This window comes from Vulpes lagopus, chromosome 4 (genome assembly GCF_018345385.1).
Source record: "Vulpes lagopus strain Blue_001 chromosome 4, ASM1834538v1, whole genome shotgun sequence".
NCBI classification, from domain to species: domain Eukaryota; kingdom Metazoa; phylum Chordata; class Mammalia; order Carnivora; family Canidae; genus Vulpes; species Vulpes lagopus.
In genome coordinates this window covers 90,397,738-90,412,769 of record NC_054827.1, presented here as the reverse complement: position 1 = coordinate 90,412,769, position 15,032 = coordinate 90,397,738, and the positions used below count along the sequence as shown (strand labels likewise).

The following is a 15,032-nucleotide window of genomic DNA, read 5'->3' as shown; positions in this document are numbered from 1 at the left end:
TTTTTTTTTTTGTTTTGTTTTGTGCTTTTTTTTCTCTCTTTCTTCTTGATTTCTGATTGCTTCCCCCACCCCCCCTTTTTTCTTTTTTCTCCTTTCTTTCTTTTTCTTTCTTTTTCTTCTCTTTTTCCCCTATTTTTTTCTTCTTTCTCTTTTTTCTTTTTCTCTTTTCTTTCCTTCTCTCTCTTTTTCTCCTTTTCCCAATACAACTTGTTTTTGGCCACTCTGCACTGAGCAAAATGACTAGAAGGAAAACCCCTCAAAAAAAAGAATCAGAAACAGCCCACTCTCCCACAGAGTTACAAAATATGGATTACAATTCAATGTCAGAAAGCCAATTCAGAAGCACTATTTTACAGCTACTGGTGGCTCTAGAAAAAACCATAAAGGACTCAAGAGACTTCATGACTGCAGAATTTAGATCTAATCAGGCAGAAATTAAAAATCAATTAAATGAGATGCAATCCAAGCTAGAAGTCCTAACGACGAGGCTTGACGAGGTGGAAGAACGAGTGAGTGACATAGAAGACAAGTTGATGGCAAAGAGGGAAACTGAGGAAAAAAGAGACAGGCAATTAAAAGACCATGAGGATAGATTAAGGGAAATAAATGACAGCCTGAGGAAGAAAAACCTACGTTTAATTGGGGTTCCCGAGGGCGCGGAAAGGGACAGAGGGCCAGAATATGTATTTGAACAAATCCTAGCTGAAAACTTTCCGAATCTGGGAAGGGAAACAGGCATTCAGATCCAGGAAATAGAGAGATCCCCCCCTAAAATCAACAAAAACCGTTCAACACCTCGACATTTAATAGTGAAGCTTGCAAATTCCAAAGATAAGGAGAAGATCCTTAAAGCAGCAAGAGAAAAAAAGTCCCTGACTTTTATGGGGAGGAATATTAGGGTAACAGCAGACCTCTCCACAGAGACCTGGCAGGCCAGAAAGGGCTGGCAGGATATATTCAGGGTCCTAAATGAAAAGAACATGCAACCAAGAATACTTTACCCCGCAAGGCTTTCATTCAAAATGGAAGGAGAGATAAAGAGCTTCCAAGACAGGCAGGAACTGAAAGAATATGTAACCTCCAAACCAGCTCTGCAAGAAATTTTAAGGGGGACTCTTAAAATTCCCCTTTAAGAAGAAGTTCAGTGGAACAATCCACAAAAACAAGGACTGAATAGATATGATGACACTAAACTCATATCTATCAATAGTAACTCTGAATGTGAACGGGCTTAATGACCCCATCAAAAGGCGCAGGGTTTCAGACTGGATAAAAAAGCAGGACCCATCTATTTGCTGTCTACAAGAGACTCATTTTAGACAGAAGGACACCTACAACCTGAAAATAAAAGGTTGGAGAACCATTTACCATTCAAATGGTCCTCAAAAGAAAGCAGGGGTTGCCATCCTTATATCAGATAAATTAAAATTTACCCCGAAGACTATAGTGAGAGATGAAGAGGGACACTATCTCATACTCAAAGGATCTATCCAACAAGAGGACTTAACAATCCTCAATATATATGCCCCGAATGTGGGAGCTGCCAAATATTTAAACCAATTAATAACCAAACTCAAGAAATACCTTGATAATAATACACTTATACTTGGTGACTTCAATCTAGCTCTTTCTACCCTGGATAGGTCTTCTAAGCACAATATCTCCAAAGAAACGAGAGCTTTAAATGATACACTGGACCAGATGGATTTCACAGATATCTACAGAACTTTACATCCAAACTCAACTGAATACACATTCTTCTCAAGTGCACATGGAACTTTCTCCAGAATAGACCACATACTGGGTCACAAATCGGGTCTGAACCGATACCAAAAGATCGGGATAGTCCCCTGTATATTCTCAGACCATAATGCCTTGAAATTAGAACTTAATCACAACAAGAAATATGGAAGGACCACAAACACGTGGAGGTTAAGGACCATCCTGCTAAAAGATGAAAAGGTCAACCAGGAAATTAAGGAAGAATTAAAAAGATTCATGGAAACTAATGAAAATGAAGATACAACCGTTCAAAATCTTTGGGATGCAGCAAAAGCAGTCCTGAGGGGGAAATACATCGCAATACAAGCATACATTCAAAAACTGGAAAGATCTCAAATTCAAAAGCTCACCTTACACATAAAGGAACTAGAGAAAAAGCAACAAATAGACCCCACCCCCAGCAGAAGAAGAGAGTTAATTAAAATTCGAGCAGAACTCAATGATATCGAGACCAAAAGAACTGTGGAACAGATCAACAGAACCAGGAGTTGGTTCTTTGAAAGAATTAATAAGATAGATAAACCATTAGCCAACCTTATTAAAAAGAAGAGAGAGAAGACTCAAATTAATAAAATCATGAATGAGAAAGGGGACATCACTACCAACACCAAGGAAATACAAACGATTTTAAAAACATATTATGAACAGCTGTATGCCAATAAATTAGGAAATCTAGAAGAAATGGACGCATTCCTGGAAAGCCACAAACTACCAAAACTGGAGCAGGAAGAAATAGAAAACCTGAACAGGCCAATAACCAGGGAGGAAATTGAAGCAGTCATCAAAAACCTCCCAAGACACAAGAGTCCAGGGCCAGATGGCTTCCCAGGGGAATTCTATCAAACGTTTAAAGAAGAAATCATACCTATTCTACTAAAGCTGTTTGGAAAGATAGAAAGAGATGGAGTACTTCCAAATTCGTTCTATGAGGCCAGCATCACCTTAATTCCGAAACCAGACAAAGACCCCACCAAAAAGGAGAATTACAGACCAATATCCCTGATGAACATGGATGCAAAAATTCTCAACAAGATACTAGCCAATAGGATCCAACAACACATTAAGAAAATTATTCACCATGACCAAGTAGGATTTATCCCTGGGACACAAGGCTGGTTCAACACTCGTAAAACCATCAATGTGATTCATCATATCAGCAAGAGAAAAACCAAGAACCATATGATACTCTCATTAGATGCAGAGAAAGCATTTGACAAAATACAGCATCCATTCCTGATCAAAACCCTTCAGAGTATTGGGATAGAGGGAACTTTCCTCGACATCTTAAAAGCCATCTACGAAAAGCCCACAGCAAATATCATTCTCAATGGGGAAGCACTGGGAGCCTTTCCCCTAAGATCAGGAACAAGACAGGGATGTCCACTCTCACCACTGCTGTTCAACATAGTTCTGGAAGTCCTCGCCTCAGCAATCAGACAACAAAAAGACATTAAAGGCATTCAAATTGGCAAAGAAGAAGTCAAACTCTCCCTCTTCGCCGATGACATGATACTCTACATAGAAAACCCAAAAGCCTCCACCCCCAGATTGCTAGAACTCATACAGCAATTTGGTAGCGTGGCAGGATACAAAATCAATGCCCAGAAATCAATGGCATTTCTATACACTAATAATGAGACTGAAGAAAGAGAAATTAAGGAGTCAATCCCATTTACAATTGCACCCAAAAGCATAAGATACCTAGGAATAAACCTAACCAAAGAGGTAAAAGATCTATACCCTAAAAACTATAGAACACTTCTGAAAGAAATTGAGGAAGACACAAAGAGATGGAAAAATATTCCATGCTCATGGATTGGCAGAATTAATATTGTAAAAATGTCAATGTTACCCAGGGCAATTTATACGTTTAATGCAATCCCTATCAAAATACCATGGACTTTCTTCAGAGAGTTAGAACAAATTATTTTAAGATTTGTGTGGAATCAGAAAAGACCCCGAATAGCCAGGGGAATTTTAAAAAAGAAAACCTTAGCTGGGGGCATCACAATGCCAGATTTCAGGTTATATTACAAAGCTGTGGTCATCAAGACAGTGTGGTACTGGCACAAAAACAGACACATAGATCAATGGAACAGAATAGAGAACCCAGAAGTGGACCCTGAAATGTACGGCCATCTAATATTCGATAAAGGAGGAAAGACTATCCATTGGAAGAAAGACAGTCTCTTCAATAAATGGTGCTGGGAAAATTGGACATCCACATGCAGAAGAATGAAACTGGACCACTCTCTTTCACCATACACAAAGATAAACTCAAAATGGATGAGAGATCTAAATGTGAGACAAGATTCCATCAAAATCCTAGAGGAGAACACAGGCAACACCCTTTTTGAACTTGGCCACAGTAACTTCTTGCAAGATACATCCACGAAGGCAAAAGAAACAAAAGCAAAAATGAACTATTGGGACTTCATCAAGATAAGAAGCTTTTGCACAGCAAAGGATACAGTCAACAAAACTAAAAGACAACCTACAGAATGGGAGAAGATATTTGCAAATGACATATCAGATAAAGGGCTAGTTTCCAAAATCTATAAAGAACTTATTAAACTCAACACCAAAGAAACAAACAATCCAATCATGAAATGGGCAAAAGACATGAAGAGAAATCTCACAGAGGAAGACATGGACATGGCCAACATGCACATGAGAAAATGCTCTGCATCACTTGCCATCAGGGAAATACAAATCAAAACCACAATGAGATACCACCTCACACCAGTGAGAATGGGGAAAATTAACAAGGCAGGAAACAACAAATGTTGGAGAGGATGCGGAGAAAAGGGAACCCTCTTACACTGTTGGTGGGAATGTGAACTGGTGCAGCCACTCTGGAAAACTGTGTGGAGGTTCCTCAAAGAGTTAAAAATAGACCTGCCCTACGACCCAGCAATTGCACTGTTGGGGATTTACCCCAAAGAGTCAGATGCAATGAAACGTCGGGACACCTGCACCCCGATGTTTCTATCAGCAATGGCCACAATAGCCAAACTGTGGAAGGAGCCTCGGTGTCCATCGAAAGATGAATGGATAAAGAAGATGTGGTTTATGTATACAATGGAATATTACTCAGCAATTAGAAACGACAAATACCCACCATTTGCTTCAACGTGGATGGAACTGGAGGGTATTATGCTGAGTGAAATAAGTCAATCGGAGAAGGACAAACAGTGTATGTTCTCATTCATTTGGGGAATATGAATAATAGTGAAAGGGAATATAAAGGAAGGGAAAAGAAATGTTGGGAAATATCAGGAAGGGAGACAGAACATAAAGACTCCTAACTCGGGGAAACGAACTAGGGGTGGTGGAAGGGGAGGAGGGCGGGTGTTGGAGGGGAATGGGTGACGGGCACTGAGGTGGACACTTGACGGGATGAGCACTGGGTGTTTTTCTGTATGTTGGTAAATTAAACACCAATAAAAGTTAATTAAAAAAAAATAAATAAAAAGCAGATAATATATTAAAAAAAAAAAAAAAAAAAGAATTCAAGAATTTATCAAGAATTCAATTGAATTCTCTCAATTGAGTCTCCTCACTGGTTCTTGACTGACACATACCTCCCTGAAACTCTCCTCATTAAATCTCAGTGAAATCACTGTCTTGGGCCCCTCCTGCTTCTCCATCTACTCTACTAGTTTATCCTCTTTTCTCCAACCTCTTAACCTTTCAGTTATCCAGAGTTCAATCCCCCCTCCCTTCTCTCCACTCTTCTTTATTCTCTTCTCTGCCTACATTAAGTCCCTTGGTGATCTCATACATGCTTATTACTTAAAAATCTCCTGTACTGTTGACTTTCAAATGTATATAACTTTGACTGAGACCTCTGGCCCCGTACTTCAACTACATACTCAGCATCTCTATTGGATGTCTAATCAGTAGCTAAAATTTAATGTGTCCAAAACCTGAACTCTTGATCCCCCGCTACCCAAACTTGCTGCTTCTGCACCCACCCCCATTGCAGTTGATTAAAAAAAAAATCCATCCTTCCCATTCCTCTCTGCCCTCTCACACTCCACATCAGGAAGTCTTTGTGCCTCCACTTGCAAGTCATATCTGGAATCTGATCATTTCTCACCACCTCTACTGCTGCCCCCAACCCCTGTCTGAACCTCCTGATTTACTAAAGTAGTTTCCTGCCTGGTATCTGGTTCTATTCTGGTTCTCTAGGATCTATCCCAGCAAGGCAGCCAGAAAAAATATCTTAAACTGAAGTCAGATCATGTCCCTTCTCTGCTCAGATCCCTGCGCAGTTCCTCTCATACTCAGAGTAAGGCTGAAGTCCTTACTAATGTCCATGAGGCTTTACATCAACTGATCCTTGTTACACTTCTGAGTTTATCTTCCACTTTTCCCTATTACCACTCTATTACAACCATTCTGGCCTCCTTGTTTGTTGTTCCTTGAATATGCCAAGAATGATCTTGACTTAGGGATTGAGTTCTGTCTAAATAGCAAGTGGACTTCTGTGCCAACCCATTATTTGATGGCAGCATTTCATAAACTATGTTCAGTGGAATAGAGGTTGAAGGAATATTAATAGGTGTTGTTGTATATTAAACATGCAGAATTCACAAAAGCAACAAGGCCTCATTACTCTCAAGCTGTTGGAATTAGGCAAAAAGTTTGTAATCTTCACATTTTGCAACACTCTGTTGCTCTCAAGTTAGAGTACTTTGAAACATTAATTATTCCATTTTTGGATCACTTACTGATTTTCATAAGAAACCTACTGTTATAAGTGTTTATTTTTCCTTTGGATTATTTGGTCATCTTTGGCAGTATTAATTCCTTTATGTATTCATTTTTCTGAACTACTTTAACTCAAGTGTTTAGCTCATTTCTTGAGCATCTATTAGTGATCTGCAAATACATTCATGCTTTTAACATACAAAAGATATTTATTTTAAGCCTTTCGGCTATGTGTCAGCCACTATTCTAGGCACCCAAGATGCAACAATGACAAGTAAGATCCCTGCCTTGTGGAGTTTTCATGCTAGCAGGGGGAGAAAGACAATAAATTATAAACATACTAAAATAAATAACCTAGTTTATTAGAAGATAATCTATGCCATGAAAGATAAATAGTAAGGCAAAGAGGATAGAGAATGGGAAAGGGATGGGCTGTACTAATAATTAGGGAATTCAGGTTAGGCTTCATTGAGATAAGATTGGGGCAATGACTTAAAGGAGAGGAGAGTCATCCAAGAGGATATATGGAGAAAGAATGTTTGGGGCAGCAGACAGAACTCAATCCCTAAGTCAAGATCATTCTTATGGTAGCCCTCTTTATGGACCGCATTATAGAACAGAAGTCAATTTATTATTTTATTTTCATATTATTGTTTACTTTCATGTCTTTTAGTACTTTTTCAAAAGCAAGAATTTTTAAAGATGCTTTCCTAATGCTAAAAAAAAATCCTTAAGCAAATAACACCTCAAGCACTCAGTTTTCAGTAACATTTTCATTCACTACTATGGCAGTTAAGAATTGATTACATAAAATGTGTGAGGAGTATTTGAAAATCCATAAAGGAAGCAATTTTATCAAAAGAATGAATTTTTACAGTGTTTTGTTAAGATCAGCCATTTAAAAATAATGTTTAATTCTTGAAAAACATAAAATATCTGCAGATCCCTTTAAACTTTACATCATGTGCAAAAAAATGCATTCTCAGGAAAGGTCATGCACATTTAGCCTACACAACACAGTAGGCAAGTGTTGAAGATATTTGGTTTTCAAGATACTTTTTTGGAGGTATTTTTGTCTACATTGAATGTAGAAAGCCTTTTTATAAATTAAAGAGCCAGTGACCCATGATCAACAGAGGGCAGGGTACTGACAGAAGATTATGTGATGTGAAAGCAGCTTAAGGATTTTTTTTTAGCATTAGGAAAGCATCTTTAAAAATTCTTGCTTTTGAAAAAGTACTAAAAGACATGAAAGTAAACAATAATATGAAAATAATAAGTTGACTTCTGTTCTATAATGCGGTCCATAAAGAGGGCTACCATGAGAATGAGGTCCTCTATGTTGGTACAAAGAGGGATATAAAGAGAGGGATTGAGGCAAAAGAATTGAAAAGAGACGCACGGAAGGGCAATGAAAGGAATATGAGAACAGAGAGTGTGGTTCAGACACTAAGCTTATCGGAAATGAAAGAGATGGGCAACATTTGCAGAACTTGCTCTAAAGACTTATTTTCATTTCTTTAATTTTACATGATTTTTTTTAAAGCACAGGGGCACCTGAGTGGCTCACTTAGTTGAGCATTGGGCTCTTGCTTTTGGTTCAGGTCATGATCTCTGGGCCCTGGTATTGAGCCCCATGTCGGCTTGTGCTCAGAGGGGAGTCTGCTTAAGGATACCCTCTCTTCCTCTCCTTCTGCCCCCTCCATGCTCGCTCTCTTTCTCTCTCTCTCTCTCTCTCAAATAAATAAATATTGCAAAAAAAAATTTAAGCACAAGTGTCCTTGAAATTCTCTTTTTCACCATATTAGAGGGAAAAACCTTTCTGCTCTGGAAGAATGCTATATCTATATCCTGTAGAGTAAAAAAGGTTTCTTTTCATTGGATAACCTTAAAATCATTTAACTTTTTGGGCATAAAAGGCATATTTTGATTTTAAGCTGAAGCTTTAAATCATCTGTTGGTACCTGACCTAGGGATCAAATAGAAATAAAATGTGGGTTGAGTATTCCATCTTAAAGCAAACAGAGAAAATTTGTTACCTGGGGGAATTGAAGTGAAAAAAATTCATTTGGTTGTCTGTCATTTTGTAGACAGAGAAGAGGTTGACTAACTAATGAGCTATGTGTTTGTGTTGGCTTCTTGTTTTCACCATTGTCCTGTTGACTTTAGAGACAAAGCAATTAACCCTAGGAAATTAATAGACCTCGAATCTATCAATTAGGGGTGTGTGTGTGTGTGTGTGTGTGTGTGGAGTTCTTAGGATTTTCTATATCTAATATATAGGAAACAAATACAATGGTTTGTGCCTAGATATTTCAAGACAGGATGTCTATTTTCCATAGAAATAGAATAATAATTAGAAGTTATAGCTTATTACTGACTATTCTTCTGGGAAACCACTGCCCACAGCATTTTAAACCACCTAACATCTGTAAATGGTGTCTCCAAGTACCAAATAGTGAAGCATTTTCTAACGTGCACACCATAAAAGACCTTCTTTTATGTTTCTCGAGATCCTTCAACAGAGAATGCTGTTGAACAGAAAGCAGCTGTGTGAGCATGTCAGTGCAGCCGGAAGGGCCAGTGGGGAGCAGAGGAGGACATCAGGGGCATGGAGTATCCCTGATAGGCCCTTTCGGAGGCAGCAGGAAGTGGGGCATGGAAGTCTGTGGCAGCGCAGCTTGCATAGGAATACACAAGGGTAGAATTTCTGTGTTTGCACGCCAAGTGAGTAGGCAGGCTGCCTTTCAAGTCAAGGCATGATCCCAAAGGATCTATTAATCTAACTCAGCAGACCTTCAAGGTTTGTGAAGTTAACATTTGGGACTGGACAATAAAAAGCAGTCCTGCAAGCCTCTAAATTGTAGTAACCATGCTGGTGGATCAGAGAGCTGCGAGGCTGTCGTGCAGAAGTGCCCTCTGGGGGTGTGAGCAGCGTGGCAGCCCGCTGGTACTGATGCTGGTAAGGAGCTCCATTGATCTCCATTTGCCTCTTAATATGCATTGGGTGGAGAAATAGAAACCGAGTTCTGGAATTTGGGATGGGCTGAAGCACACTGGAAAGCAGGCACAGTGTTGCCCGCTGCCATAAAGATGCTAAGACCATGAGTGTTTGGAGTTCAGCCCCACTGGGCAGCTGAAAGAGAACAGACTTCCTCAGTTTCGCATGAGTTGGGACTGGCCTTCTGTGACTCTGGGCCATCCCGACACATCAGTCTCCATTTCTTTGTCTACGAAATCTGCTCTAAGTACAAGGGAGGACCCTAGGAGGTCACGTGTGTGAAATGACTTTCAAACGTTAACGTCCTCTACAGGGGACCTGGCAGGACGCCATCCCGCACGCAGGGGATGGAATCCCGCCTGTGTTGCGATTTCTGTATTCCGTACCAAGAGAGGAAACAAGCACCGAGGGAGGGACAAAGAGAACAGATAAACCTTATTGATTCCATCGACATTTAGAAAACCTTTTAGGATCTTTTAAGTCATTGGGGCCAGGTGACGTCCAGAGTCAAGATGGCGGCGCGCAGCGGCCCCGGAAACGCCGCTTCCGGCCGCGGCTCGGTGGAGCCCCTGCGGGCCTGCGGGCGCTGCTTCCCGGATGAAGAGGTGTGCGGTCTACCGGCGGGATCCAGGCAGGGCTGCAGACACGCCTCATATGCAGACTCATGAAATGGATTGAATACAGGTGGTCCTACGGTGGGGGGTGCTTTAACCAAGATTAAGAATGAAATTGACGCTACCTTGACCTTCCGAAGATCACGCAGAGGAGGCATCTGTGGCTCCTGTGCCATGGACACCAACGGAGGCAACACGCTGCTTGCACCCGCAGGACCCACACCAACCTCAGCAAAGTCTCCAAAATCTACCCTCTGCCGCATGTGCATGTGATAAAGGATCTCATTCCTGACTTGAGCAACTTCTATGCTCAGCACAAATCCATTGAACCTTTATTTATTTATTTATTTATTTATTTATTTATTTATTTATTTATTTAAATTTTTAAAAAAATTTTTTAATTTTTATTTATTTATGATAGTCACACACACACAGAGAGAGAGGCAGAGACATAGGCAGAGGGAGAAGCGGGTGCCATGCACTGGGAGCCCGACGTTATAAAAATATTTTTATTTATTTATGATAGTCACACAGAGAGAGAGAGATAGAGGCAGAGACACAGGCAGAGGGAGAAGCAGGCTCCATGCACTGGGAACCCGACGTGGGATTCGATCCCAGGTCTCCAGGATGGCGCCCTGGGCCAAAGGCAGGCACCAAACCGCTGCGCCACCCAGGGATCCCCCTTGGGCCTTATTTGAAGAAGAAGGATGAATCCCAGGAGAGCAAGCGGCAGCATCTCAGACCGCAGAAACTGGACGGGCTGTGCGAGTGCAGCCTCTGTGCTTGCTGCAGCCCCAGCGCCCAGCTACTGGCGGATGGAGACCCACACCTGGGACCTGCGGCTCTCAGCTCTCGCGCAGGCCCGTCGCTGGGTGACCGACCCCAGAGACGACTTCACCGAGCAGCGCCTGGCCAAGCTGCAGGGCCCGTTCTCTCTGTACCGCTGCCACACCATCATGAACTGCACAAGGACCTGCCCCAAGGGGCTGAATCCAGGCAAAGCTATTGCTGAAATCAAGAAAATTCTTCCACCTATAAGGGGAAGAAAGCGTCAGTGTGATGCTGAGCGTGAAGTAGCCGGCTCGGCTGGACACACTTTACATCCAACTGGAGTCCCTTCATAGGCCTTGATTTTCCATGAGCACAGCATGTATAATAAACATTTTAAGAAATAAATAAATGTTATTCTACTTTATTAACAGCAACAACAACAAAATCATTAGGACCAAAAGCTCAATTTATAATATAAAACCATTTCAGCCAGGAGGAACATAATCCACTTTACTGCGTTGTTTTTTGTAGTTATCGTCGTTTGTCCTTGTAGACATGATGAGCTAGTCATCAAAGCCCAGATGTCCCAAATACTCTGTTAAAGCCCAAGACATTGGTCATTTCATAATGGGTCTTTCAAAATCTGGTTCAGATTGCTTCACTGGCATTGCTTCAAAATAGAATCAGCTCCAAGGGAGAGCCCACCCTCGCCCTGTGGACCTTTATGCCTTCTAGCAGGCTAGAGAAATGGACCCCTTCCCTTCTCCTCCTGCCCTGGCTCCGTATGCACACGCCATGCCCCACTGTGTATTCTAGCTAATTGTCATGAGGGTGGAGTCCCACCAGAGCGTGACTTCCGAAGGAGCAGGCTGCTCTTCCACTCGGCTCCTACCACCCGTTCTCCCACTGCTTAGCTTCTGCAGGCCATAGGCACTCAGAAATGTGGACTAGATTGAATGGTACCATGGTCCAGGAGTTAATTTTTTAAATGGTCCTTTGAATGACAAGTTCTTTCACTATTTTTTATTTTCCTAGACCTTTCTTAAAGAATCACATGTGATTTCCTTAGGACTATAGCAGAGGTAATTATTAATGATGAATACTTAAAATTACTACATGCAAATTATATGAAAGAGATGGAGAGAGGGTAAAGTAAGGCACATTTCCAATAAGGAAATGTATTTTGTCCTCCTTCCTCTACCCTGAATATTTCCAGCGAGTATTTCCATATGAAGAGTGGCCTGCGGGGCTGTTACAGATTCCATTCTGCTGATGGAGACAAGACAGAGGGGGCGTCTTTCTGCAGACCGAACTGGCCAGGACAGGAACAGGTGACTACTCAGTGGCAGCATCAAACTAATTTGCCTCCCCAAAATTAGACCAAGAAACATCAGAATTAATTTGCTTTTCTGGGATCATACTGAGAGGCAGTGGTGTTCATCCTACTCCCGTATTGGAGGAATTGCATTGATCACAAGAGAAGGCCTCTGTCTTTCTTGAGGGAACTTTCTCTTGTGGCCACACCAGGAAAATGTTTTCACCCCTGTTGCATCTCACTCCTGGTGAGGATACCCTAATACGTGTCCTGAGAATGCTTGTCACGTAAGATATTTTGGGCTGTAGGGTCAGATAAGTATGGGTGATGTTGTTTTTTCCCCTTAATGGAGGAAAGATGCACACAAAACATGGGTAGTATGTCAAAGGCCCTGAGAAGGCCTGTAAAAGGAGTAACAACAATCAAAAGATTCAGTTTTGCTTAATTTAGTGTTCCATTCAGGCATTTGTTTTACAGATAATTTTAGAAAGTATAAGACATTCTTTAGAAAGTACTGGGAATTTAGCCAAGAACCAAATACGAGTTCCTTTTCTCATGGAGTTTACAGTTTCTGGGGATAATCAAATGATAAACAAGTAAAAAATATATATAACATGTTATCAGATAATGGAAGATGATAATAAAAACAGCATAGAATCAGAACGTGATGATGTGGGGGCACTGTTTTAGATAGTGCGATCTAGGGCTCTGCGTAGAGGTGGCATTTGTGAAGGAACCAAAAGGAAGTAAGGGAGGGCTGTCAGTTACGAGGAAGGGAGGAGAGCATTCTAAGCAGAGAGAATAGCAAGTGCAAAAGCCCTGAGGCAAAAGAGTACTGGCATGTTTTAGTAGACTGGGGTGGAATGAGGGAGTGTGGTGGAAGATGAGAGAAGAGAGGACATGGGCCAGGCGCTATAGGGACAGAGGGGCTGGGGAGAAGCCCCTGAGTGATATTATCTGCCCTATCTTTGGAAAGGATTACTCTGCCTGCTGTTTGGAGAAGAGCCTGTAAGGTAGAGGTAGAACTGGGAAGACCACTGCAATGTCCAGGTGATACAAGATGGTGACTTGGACCACGTGGTGAGCAATGGAGATCGTGAGAAAGTGACAGCTGTATTCCCATCTTAATCATCCATGAACTTTCTTTTTGATGAACACTCATTGATATCTCTTGGAGTGCCTTTTAGAATACACTGCTGTATGTAATCAGGTGTGATCATGTATTTCTGTCAAGTCGTGAAAGTGCATTTATACCCTCCTCCTTGGTGCTAATCTGTAGCGGATGACAATGTCAGAGAGGTGACACACCCAAAAGCTAATGGAAGAAATTGAACAATTTAACTTCAGCACGTATGGTCAAGTTTGAGTTTGACTATTGGCTCTGGTGGTGTGACAGTTATAGAAGCCATTGGAAATCCATTCGTGTTATTGCTTTTGTTTATTTTGTTCTGATGCTGGCACAGTTGTGCCAAAGGCTCTCGTGCACTACGTGTTTATTTATTTTTATTTCAGTGTGTACTGAGTTCCTGCTCTGGCCTTAATAAGCTAATTCCTTAGTCTGTGAATGCTTTACTTGTCTACCTTTTGCCAGGTCAAGTCAGTTTAGATCCCAGTCTATCTCAGATTATCATAATAACATGTGCCAGTACATAGCTTTTATTACATTATAAGATAATTATCTGATTAGTGCTTGGACGCTCCACTGAATGGAAAATTTCTTGATGGCGAGGACCTGTGCCTTGAATTTCTGTATGCACAGAGTCTAGGGAGAGTCCTACTATTAAGTAGGTAAAAATAGCTGTTAGTTGAATGAGTGTCCAAGATTACCTTGGGGACTAAGGATATGAGATGAACTCAAACCCAGTCTCTTCCTTTAAAGAACTACTAGTCTGGATGGATGAAATCTGACATCCTCATGACTTGCTTTAGGCCCAGATCTGTTCTCATATATTGGTGGAATATTCAATAGTACACTTGGGAGGTTTTAAACCAAGAAGTCCCTCTTGTCCCCCAGTATTTAACTTATCAACCCAATTACTGAGCCTGGAATTCCACAATTTCCATGTTTCCTTGAACTAAAGAGTTAAGAGAGATCTCAGGGAAGGGAGGAATACTTTAGGAACTCCTTGGCCGTCCGTCTATGTATATGCCTGTGTGAATCATTGAGCAGCTCCTTTCCATAATGGCAGTAAAGGAGGAAAGTTTTGTTGGAAAAAAAAGGGGGGAGGGCACCCATTCTTCCATGGCTGCCTTGATTACACAGAATTATCCTGTAGTAAGAGAGCCCTAGACTCGTAACTGTAGAGAACACACCGATGGTCACCAGAGGGGAGGCAGGCGGGGGGATGGGTGAGATAGGTGATGGAGATTCAGGAATGCACTTGTGATGAGCACTGGGTGACGTATGGAAGTGTTGTGTTGGGTCCCTATATCATCCACTTGAAACCAAATACAACACTGTATGGTAACTAACTGGCATTTAGATAAAAACAAAGCAAAACTTAAAAAGAAAAAAAATAATTAGTTGGGGGAAAAAAAACCCTTTTGTAGCAGCAGGTGGAACACTGAATCAATGAACACTCCGTTCTTTTGCTTTGCGAGTCACACTTTGAGCCACGAAAACACTGGTCTCCAAGCTGCCCCTACATTTACCCACAGCACCAGTGGAAGCATTGAGGAAGTCTCTGGGGCCTGCCTCGTAGAGGCCACAAGCAAAGGGAACAATGAGAAGAGCATCCCTGGGGGTGATGCTCTGGGGGTTTTATCACGTGCTCAGAGGTGCTGAAGTAAACAAAGGCAGCTGCTTTTGTAGCCATTGCCCTAGGCAGTTCGT

General features: G+C 41.5%; 1 protein-coding gene and 1 pseudogene across 1 annotated transcript in view; both read left to right on the top strand.

Annotated features, from left to right (window-relative positions):
• SV2C (synaptic vesicle glycoprotein 2C) overlaps positions 1 to 15,032 on the top strand; it is a 219,335-nt gene that overhangs the window by 29,972 nt on the left and 174,331 nt on the right. The window lies entirely within an intron of this gene.
• Positions 9,371 to 11,173, top strand: LOC121488814 (annotated as a pseudogene).